The 10462-nt window shown below is 35.1% G+C and overlaps 1 protein-coding gene across 2 annotated transcripts in view; it reads right to left on the bottom strand.

The window, feature by feature from the left end:
* Positions 1 to 8459, bottom strand: part of Ankef1 (ankyrin repeat and EF-hand domain containing 1) — a 79030-nt gene extending 70571 nt beyond the window's left edge. For both annotated transcript variants that reach the window (XM_015482868.2, XM_048811311.1), the window contains exon 1: positions 7926 to 8459. The gene's annotated coding sequence lies outside the window, so the exon portion shown is untranslated. The remainder of the gene's footprint in view (positions 1 to 7925) is intronic.
* Positions 8460 to 10462: the final 2003 nt, after the last annotated feature.

Raw genomic sequence — 10462 nt, 5'->3', positions numbered from 1 at the left:
CATTGTTATACAAAATTACATATAAGAGGTTGTGAGGGGAATGGGAAAATAAACAAGGAGAGAAATGAATTACAGTAGATGGGGTAGAGAGAGAAGATGGGAGGGGAGGGGAGGGGAGATAGTAGAGGATAGGAAAGGTAGCAGAATACAACAGTTACTAATAGGGCATTATGTAAAAATGTGGATGTGTAACCGACGTGATTCTGCAATCTGTATTTGGGGTAAAATTGGGAGTTCAAAACCCACTTGAATCAAATGTATGAAATATGATATGTCAAGATCTTTGTAATGTTTTGAACAACCAATAAAAAAAAGAAAAAAAATATTTATTTTTTAGTTGTAGTTGGACACAATACCTTTATTTCACTTATTGATTTTTATGTGGTGCTGAGGATCGAACCCAGGGTCTCGCACGTGCAAGGCAAGTGTTCTATTGCTGAGTCACATCCCAAGCCCAGGAGTGCTCTTCTTTATGTCACTGATATTGGGCTCAGCCATGTGACTCTCTTTGGCCAGAGGGTCACTTTGCAAAGAACATGAAGAGTTGAAAACCTGAAACACTTTGGCAATGAGCATTCCACATGTTATGGTGGGTCCAACATCCCTAATCTGAAAATCTGAAATCAGTAATACTCCAAAACCCAAAAGTTTTTGAGCACCAACACAACACCAAAAGTAGAAAGTTCTATACCAGGAAGTTTTGTTTAATGCACAAAATTCAGATATTGCATATAAATCATATACGAAGCATAAATTAAATTCTTATTTAAATTGATATGCAAAGTGATAATGCGCTAACTCCAAGCCTATCCTTTGAAAGTCAACACAAGTGTCCTTCTGTCCTTCTTGTCCTCCATTCATTCGTACATCACCATGAGAAAATTATGCCCTATGGACAAGTCATGGGTCCAATCTTCAGCTTAGGTCCAAGACTCACCATGTTTAGCCTAAATCCAAAATCTAGAGCATGATGACTTCATGTTCAAAGGAAATAATGAAACCAAACCTCTGGAATATGGTGTCACCTAGCTGGGGAGCCTCCCAGAACAGCCACATGGTAGCAAACATTCTACAACATTTTTCTGTTGTCCTCATTTTGGTCTCTCTCAATAGATGTCTTTGGTGAAGCCTTTAGTTTATTGCTGTATTTTCTTAAGAGTATTTGAATGACTTTCTTAAGAATTAAATGTGTTGGAACATCAAGTGAATTATTGACTCATGTAGCTCAAGACTAAAAGCAAATCTAATAAATGTGGTATTAAATTCTGTTATCAATCTACCTAAAAACCTATAGCACTTATTTGTAGGATTTCCATAGTGAAGCTTACTGATATTGAATACTTTGTTATGAAAACCTGGTTTATCAGTGGGGACCCTATATGATTATTAGTGTCAAGAACAAGTCAAACTATCATAGTCTAATAAAGATAATTCAATGGTGGAAAGCCTGGCGTAGTGATTTTTAATTCTGCCTTCACATAACAACCACCTGGGGATGTTTGCAAAATCCCTATGTTAGAGACTCACCCCAAACCAAAGGATGATTGTTTTTAAAAGCTCTCTGGGTGATTTAGCTGTGCAATTAAGGTTGAAAGTGAGTATATATGTTTTATGTGATTTTTCAAAATGTCAATCTGGAAAGTTTTCTTATACAAAATGTCCCACAAAGAACATCATCCTCTGTATTCTGGTTTTATAATCAGGCAAAACAAAACTAATAAAAAAGTATAATTTGTTCATTATTCTGTATATTGATTTAGAAACTTTTACCAGGATTATAATTCATTTACTTTATTATTTTTTTCAGTTATATTCAAATTTACATAATAAAAATGAACCATCTGAGTTTTTCTTCTTCTTTTTTTTTGAGGGGGGGCCCACTGGCTGTCACTCAAGATGCAATAAGATGGTCTTCTTGTAGTTGGTGTCCTTCACAATGTTTAAGTTCTAGTGATGTCCTGAATTACAGGGGTAACAGCCATCCCCAAGAAGATAAGATGAATGTCTATTGAAAGATAAGAAGTTTGGCAGCATCTCTGGGTTACCTACTCAAAATTTATTTCACCTCTTTCCTGTAAGAGTATCTTTTTTAAAAAAAAATTGCTCTTTTTAGATATACATGACATTAGAGTGCATTTTGACATATTAGACATACATGGAATATAACTTCCCATTCTTGCCATTGTACATGATATGGCGTTACATCCGCAGTGCATTCATATATGAGCATAGGAAAATTATGTCCAATTAATTCTACTGCCTTTCTATTCCTATCTCCCCTCCCTTCCCTTCATTCCCTTGTCTAATCCAGTTAACTTCTCTTCTTCACTTCTCCTCCACCCCACACTGATTGTATTAGTATATCAGAGAGAACATTTGGCTTTTGATTTCCATCTATTTTTTTCTACTCCTTATTGCTTTTGTTTTTATTATTGTTATTTCTTTTTTTAGTTTAAGTTAAATATTTTTCTTGTGATGCTATGAGCAAGTGCTATACCACTGAGCTGCACTACCAGCTCTGTAGTTTTCTTTTTTTTTTAAATTCCATCTAACTATTTTTAATGCACAAATTTAGTGGCACTAAGTATATTCCCATTGTTGTGATACCATCACCACCATCTATGTCTATTTTTCTTTTCACCATGAAAAGTAAATCCATGTATATATAAAACAAAATAAAATCCCCATACCCTGTCTCCCCAACCCCTGGATACCACCATTCTACTTTCTGTCTCTATAAATTTGACAACTATGGCTACTACATATAAAAGGAATTACTTGGAAGTATATATCTTTTCATGACTGTTCATGGCTTTTATAATTAGCATATTTTATAGAAAAAGGCTTCTTTAATATCCTCAAAATTCATCCATGTTATTGCATGAGTGAAATTTCTTTTCAGGGCTGAACAATATTCCGTGGAATAAATACATAATATTTTGTCTATTCACCTGTCTATGGACACTTGAGTTACTTCCACTCATTGGCTATTGTGACTAATACTGCCATGAACAGGAGTGAACAAATATCTCTTCAAAACTCTGCTTTAAATTCTTTGGGGTATATACCAAGAAGTAAAATTGCTATATCATATGGTAATTTTTTGAGGAATCATACTGTTTTCCACAGTGGTTACATCATTCTATATGCCCACTAACAGTATACAAGTGTTCCAATTTTTCTACATCCTTGCCAACACTCATTGTTTTACTTTTGTTTGTTTGTTTTTAATTTTGTAGCCATTCTAATTGTTATAAGGTGATATAATTCAATGTGGTTTTGATTTGTATTCCCTAACGATTAATGATACGGAGAGTCTTTTTATGTGCATTTTGGCCATTTGCTTATTTTTGGAGGAAACTGCCTATTCAAGTCTTCTGTTATTCTTTAGTCTGGTTTTTCATTTTTGTTGTTTTTGTTGCGTTATAGGAGTTTTTTTATATATTTTGGATATGAGCCCCTTGTCAAATACATGATTTGCAGATATTTTCTTCCATTCTGTGAGTTGCCTTCTCTCTCTTCTATTGATTGTATCCTTGGATGCACAGAAGTTCTTCATTTTGAGGTAGTCCAATTTAGCTATTTTTACTTTTTTTTTTTTTGCCTATGCTTTTGGTGTTATATCCAAGAAATCACTGCCAAACCATCCATTTGCCTTTAGTAAAATCTGTCTTCTAAGGCACAAAAGATGATTTGCAATGCAAATCAATTGGACAGCCTGGATTAATTTTCTCATTCAAAACACATGATATTAAGAATGAATAAAATTAAAATTGGCAAATTCTGGAGTTTTATTGAAACTCTAATTTTTGAAAAAGTATTGTATTTTATTTGCTTAACTACTCAATTACTTTGCCTGAGGTCCCTAATTTATTTGTAGCTCCTGGATCCTTTCAAATTGAAACATAATGGGAGCTCCTTTGAAGTCAAAGTCTAAGTATTGTTTCACTTTTTTTTTCTTTAGTAAGTTGCATAGAGCAGCTTCTCAACATAACCTTCAAATAATAAGATATTAACCCAGGAGTGGCTATTAATGTTATTTGTACTGTATGTTCACTTTCTTGATTAATGAATTGAGATCCTAAAGGAAAAGTAATTTAAGGGATCAATACTGAGTACAAAATAGATAGATAGGTTTAGAAGTTTGGACAGATTGTATGAACTATTGGGTAATGCATCCCTGAAGGATGTTGGTGTGGATGTCACACAGTAATCGTGAGCAAGGGCAAAAGAGGTACATGGAAATAAATATTGGGTCCCCACAAAAATTTAATCTATAAGTTTCTTCCTCAATCTTGTAAATGGTCCTGAAAACTGTCAGCTTATTCCTTGGCTGCTCCTGTATCTCAAGCATCCTCCAGGTATTAGCAAAGTATCTTAGGAGATACTTAGAGATCCTGTGTAAATTGCCATCTTGGCTAAGCAGGCTTCATATTTTTAAATTCATTTCATTTGTTAAAGTTTACAGTATTGTAGACTTTAAGGAGCCTTACAGCCTCATGCCCTTACTTTCAGATGGGGAAACAAAGGCCTAGAGAGATACTGAGTTAACGCAAACACATTGCCAGTAAATGGCATAGTTAAGATCCTAATGGAACTCCTAAGCCAAAAAGCTTATATACTGTTAACAATATCACCAGAAGCAGAAACAAACAAAAAAGGGGAATGTAGTTATGCGTTCTTGAACTTGAACTCTCTCCTTGTCTTCTGAGATCTTGCTTTCACCTCAACCATCCACAAAACTAGAAAATCTTTGGCTTCTAGCCAAACCAAGTAACAAAGCCTCTGGGATCCTGGCCATAGGAACACCCCTTCTCCAGCCGATTCTCCTTTAGATGATCTCACTGCCACCAGAAAAGGGATGATGGGGTTTTACCCAATTTTCTCCACTCTCAGTTACCTTTAATAAAAGGGGCTTCATTAAGTACAGATTAGCATATCTTGTTACTCCAAGTATTGCTGTTTCTGTATTCACACACACACAATAAAAAATTGTATCGACAAAATTGACAATTTTCCAAAATGTTCAGATTCATCTGACCTTCCAAATAACAACATTCACTGGCAAATTATTGGACATCTGTGAGAGTCATTTGGGGTTGAATTAAATTTTTGATGTGCTGTGAAATTAGGTCAGTGCGTTAGAATTACTTTTTAATAGTTATGAATGCACTAATAAAATGTTGTTCTTCAGTGAAAATTGGCAATGTTCCCAGTTTTGAGGAAGCTTTGAAGGAATGAATTTCAAAATTCCTGATTAACAAATACGTACAAGAAGTCAGAAGAGACAAATTAAGAAATCCTCTACCAAAGTACACAATAAACTCCAGATTTATCTTACCATTATGATTTTAATGGGTCTTATTGATACTGAAAAAGACAACATTGTCCAATGCTTTGAATAGGAAATGGAACAGTCATAAGAGGAGAAGCTTGTCTTTTTTTCCTTAGAATTTGTGATTCCAGTGAAATCATTGTATTCACTCAACTGTTTTCTGGATTGCTTAACAGCAAAAATAGTACAAAGAGACAGGAGATGTGGGGATTCACATTTTTATTGGATATAATAAAGAACTTTTTAACGACAGGCTGCCTTGTGGGGTAAGAAATTCCTGCAGAATACTTCAGCAGAGCTTGGACAGATATCTTTCAGGGAGAGCTATTTCTTAATTGGATGAGACATGTACTGAATGACTCCCAAGGTCTTTTGAATTGATCATTGTACTGCAATAGTATGTAAATAGCATCAAAAGTATCCCTGGTTAAATCAGTGGTAAATAAGAAGTCCTAGAAATGAATCTTCACCCAACTGAATTTAGAATTTAGCAGAACTAGACCTATGTTTCTGGAACTCTCATAGAGGCTGAGGAACAGCCATAGATTTGAATGGAAAAAGGACCTCAATGGGAGCAGAGGTGCCAGGAAGGTGGTATAAACTTAGATGCCTTCCAGGGAAAGGGTGTATATGGAAGATGGATATAAAACAAGAGTGTGGTGGAGGTTGAGGGCCAGCCTCAAAAGATGTTCAAAATGTAAAGCATTTTCGTTTCCTTTTTTAAAAAAAATCAGATTATTACCATTGGCTCTAATCTTCTATATTAGGGACACACTGGAAAGAAGAGAATTCTGGGACAAATGGAAAAAAAAAAAAAGCCACACACACACACACACACACACACACACGAGAGAGAGAGAGAGAGAGAGAGAGAGAGAGAGAGAGAGATCTTCAGTGGGGACATCCATGGCCCCATTACCCCTAATTGTTAGCACAGCTGACTGTGGGCAATTTTATTTTTTAGGTATCCTAATCTTATGCAAGGGCAGATTGAATGTTTGCCTCAGTGCCCTTTGGTTTTATCATGTCCAGTGCTCACACATCACGTCCCTTGTCCCCTTTCAAATGTTCCTCTTCCTTAGCCTGCGCCTTAGTTACTCCTTAGGATACCTGGCCTCGGGCAATGCCTCATATTCAGGACTTATTCTTCTGCCTCCTCTGAATCAAAATGGACTAACCATCCCTCTTCTCTAGATATGTTGTGAAGTAAATTAGTGTCAAGATTTAAAGACAGAAAGTACTCTGTGTACTTGTTTCACGGTATTTGCAGGGTAGTCAAGTTTTATTAGAATTGAAAAAAAAAATTCCATAAACAGTGCTTCCATAATTGTAAAGCCATGAAAGTGGTCTGCAGTTGGGGCGGTAGTTTAACATATAGCACCCCAGACAGGTCCCTCCCTTTGATGTGTGCATGTAAATTTGGAAACTATGTAATAGAAAAGATTTTTAAATCCCCTACTACACTCTCTACCTGTTCAACAACAAAATCTAACCTTTTTCCTCCCTGTGGAGAAGCTATTGTTCAACAAACACCATGAGTAAAACATTGGTCACATCATACCTAACTCATTGTTTTTCAGTAGGGTAAGCGTTTATTATCTTTAGGACTAAATTATTTTTTAAAATTAGTGAGTATGATTTTACTATTTTTTGTAAGGCGTTCATTTTGAAGTGCTGCTTTACATACAGATGAAAGTGATTTTTCAACTTATGAGGAAGAAATGCCTTTAAGATGTCAAGAGTCTAGAAGATGCCATGAGGTAATGGGAATGAATTATGAAGACCAGGGCTTGAATTTGAGACGTCATAATCACAACTGATAAAACTGAATCAGTAAACTCCAGTCTTTTGCAACCAAAAACATATGTATATGCCATAAAATATGTGGACTTATACCATAAAATCCAGATGCAAGGAACCTAGAGTAGCCATTCATTCGACAAGAAAAAAAAAAAAAAGACAAAATGAATGCATTTGATTCCACTGAACAAAAGTTGTGAAATAGAACAAAGAGCCAGGTAATTCCAAACAAGCCTGGTTTTATTGTTTGAGATGTCATTAAGACCACACTGAAATGTTCTCTATAAAATCCAGTGTTTGCAGACACCAAACCAAAAAGAGACTAGGTCTCCCTTCTACATGCTCAACCATTGTCTTCCCAGGACTGTTCTGAAAATTCACTGTCCACTTGAGAACGACTATGGATTACTATAGCCACTCGGAGTCTAGTGGGAAAACGCACAAATGACCAACACATCCATCTTTTCTAACTGTCTCCTCTTCCAAACCTTTTAACCAAACTGCTAGAGAAGATTGAAACTAAAGTTTCAATTTTTGCCTTTTGATCAATACTTGGGAAATAAAATAGCACAGGCAAGACTCCCTTGGTTTGCAAAATAGATGAGATCCTCAACTGAACCCAGAAACTGTGTTTGTAGTACTTATAGAGGCTTTCCACTCCAGTTTTGAAAAATGGAAGGCAGAGATAAAAAAGAATATGTTTGTTCTCCTCTCACCTCAAGAATTCATGCTACTTATACTATCTCACTCATAAAAAAGGAGAATTAAACTGAACATTTTACAAACTCACCTTAAAAAATACCTCTTGGTTGGCTGTGGACTGTGTTCTGGCCAAATTTTTGCTGGGCTCTTCTGCCACAGAGCTCTTTGCTCTTTAGAAGAGAGACTGCTTCTCTTGGGGCAGGAAGGTCCCTTCTCTCTCTCAGCTGGAAAATAGGCAGGAAGCATCCTGGGGCCGACTTTCTCTATGTTGCTTGGAAGTGGCTTCTCAGTGGCATTGCCAGAATCCGGCACCCACATTCTGCCCTTGTCAAAGTCATACTTTTTTTCCATCTCCCCTTTCAAAAGATAGAAAATGACAGAGACAAAAATACCTGTGGCTGCGATTAAGTAAAGCACATAGAGGGTAACAACTATGGCCAGAGCGAGCATGAGATCTGTAAGGAAAATGATCAGCTCTGAGAACATGTCTGCATTTCTCTTCACTCACGGAATGTATTTTAAAATTTCCAAAGGCGCCCACCATGCAAATATAGCTTTGAAAAATATGGACAGGAAAAAGAACATTTCTAAGTACGCTAAAGTGTGTTGCAATTCCTCCAAGTATTTACCAGGGGAGATTGTATAGTGAAACTTTTGATTTCCCAACTAGTACAAAATTGGCTAAAGGTGAAGTATGGGCCATTGCTTCACCCTGATCTGGTAATAGGGAAAAGTCCAAAGATTCATTTTTATCCCAAACTGTGAACCAATTCACTTGAATCATCATTTCTAAGGGGTAGAAGCGCACTATGTGTATTTGTAATGTACCATGGAAATCTGAGGTTTCTTGGAAAATTAATATGAACCAGTCCAGCGTGAAGGGGAAAATTTTTTTTAAAGATGTAAATATTCAGAAAATTTATTTCTCTTGCATGTATTTCTTTCCTTTAAATTACTACAGAATGTAATCCAATAAAACATCTTCCTTATTGAAAGAGGAATACTTGGCATGTAGGAAATTATGAATTTGACCCACAGAACACTGAAATTGAATCACAGAATCACAGCTCAGCAGCAGCGATAAGAGGCAATAAATTCAAATTAGAAAAGCAAGTTAGAGAGCCACAGGAGATAGTCTGAAGGAGACAGTCACTTCCCTCTATTAAGTGGTATGATTAAAAAGCATGGTGATCTAAAAATAAAGTGGACAGGATATTTCTTAGTTAACAAGATAAATGAAAGGTAATAAGAGACTCCAGGAAAAACATAAAGTTGAATAATGAGCCATGGTCCTCAAATGAAACAAATAAAGCTGAAGCATGATTCTGAGAAATTGATGTAATATGGGAAATGAGAATTTTTTTGTCTCTTATATTCAAAAGCTTTCTCCTTCAAAGAGCAAAGATGAAGAGCATGAGATTATTCTTCTACAGGGTTGAATCACACTGCTTGGTTTTACAATGAATATTTCTAAACTAATATTCTAAATGCTGTCTACTAGTTTTACAATTCTAGAAATCTAATGCAACACAAGGCATTCATTTAGAGTGATAGATCAAGATGTAAAGTTTTTAACTTAACAATTTGAAAGCAATGGCACAGATGACAGGGGAAGGTGGAGTGAGATGAAGAACTTAATTTCCACAATTCACATAGCTATAATTCAAGAGATACCAATTTTAGTGTATATATACTATAACCTATAGTGTGTGTGTGTGTGTGTGTGTGTGTGTATATATATATATATATATATATATATATATATATATAAATATACATTATATATATATATTAATTAAATATATATATTCAATCTATAGTATACTGGGTATAGATTAAAAAATGAAAAAGACTGTGAGAGACTAAAAATAAAAAATTTAACAAGATTTGTAAGATAGAATGGATAATAGACAGTGTTAAGTTCTTTGCTTTCATGGCAGGAAACCATCAGATTCTGTTTAACATCGCCAAATAACAAACTAGATTGACCTGCAAGGTTCAAAATGGTCCCCACTAGCCACTGTGACTAGTGAATCCTGAATTGACGGGTGTGACAAATGTGAAATAATTTAGATAAAACATAGAATTTAAAATATTCATATGTTTGATGACATGTCATATGGAGATGTTTGGGATATATGGGGTTCAATAAAACATAGATTTAAAATCATTTTCACCTTTCTTTTTATTTCTTAAAGCATGACTACTTGACAATTGAAGGTGGTTTACATGAAGCTTCTATGGAACAGCACTGGTCTAGAATTTTTAGGTTAAAAACTAGAACCTGAAACAAAACAAAAAAAATAAAGGTCAAAATAGTTCTCCCTGGAGAACAGGACAGGTGTGTTCAGAGTAAAGACTTCACAATTTCATTTTTTGCCCTTTTGTGTAGTCTGAATTTTTATTACCAAGTCTGTTTATTATTCTTTTAATAAATATTTAATGAAATACAAATAGAATATAAGGTACAACAAATAAAATTATGATACATTTTTAAAGAACAAATTATGTGGGTAGACTAGAGGTAAAAAATTAAGAGAATAAAGAGAGGACAGTAATTTAGATAAAAATGTAAAAAATGACACACCCATAGGAAAAGCAAGAAAGGGGATGGTAGGTAATTAC

Source organism: Marmota marmota, unplaced genomic scaffold, assembly GCF_001458135.2.
Source record: "Marmota marmota marmota unplaced genomic scaffold, marMar, whole genome shotgun sequence".
Taxonomy (NCBI): Eukaryota; Metazoa; Chordata; class Mammalia; order Rodentia; family Sciuridae; genus Marmota; species Marmota marmota.
This window is presented reverse-complemented; position numbering and strand designations above follow the sequence as displayed.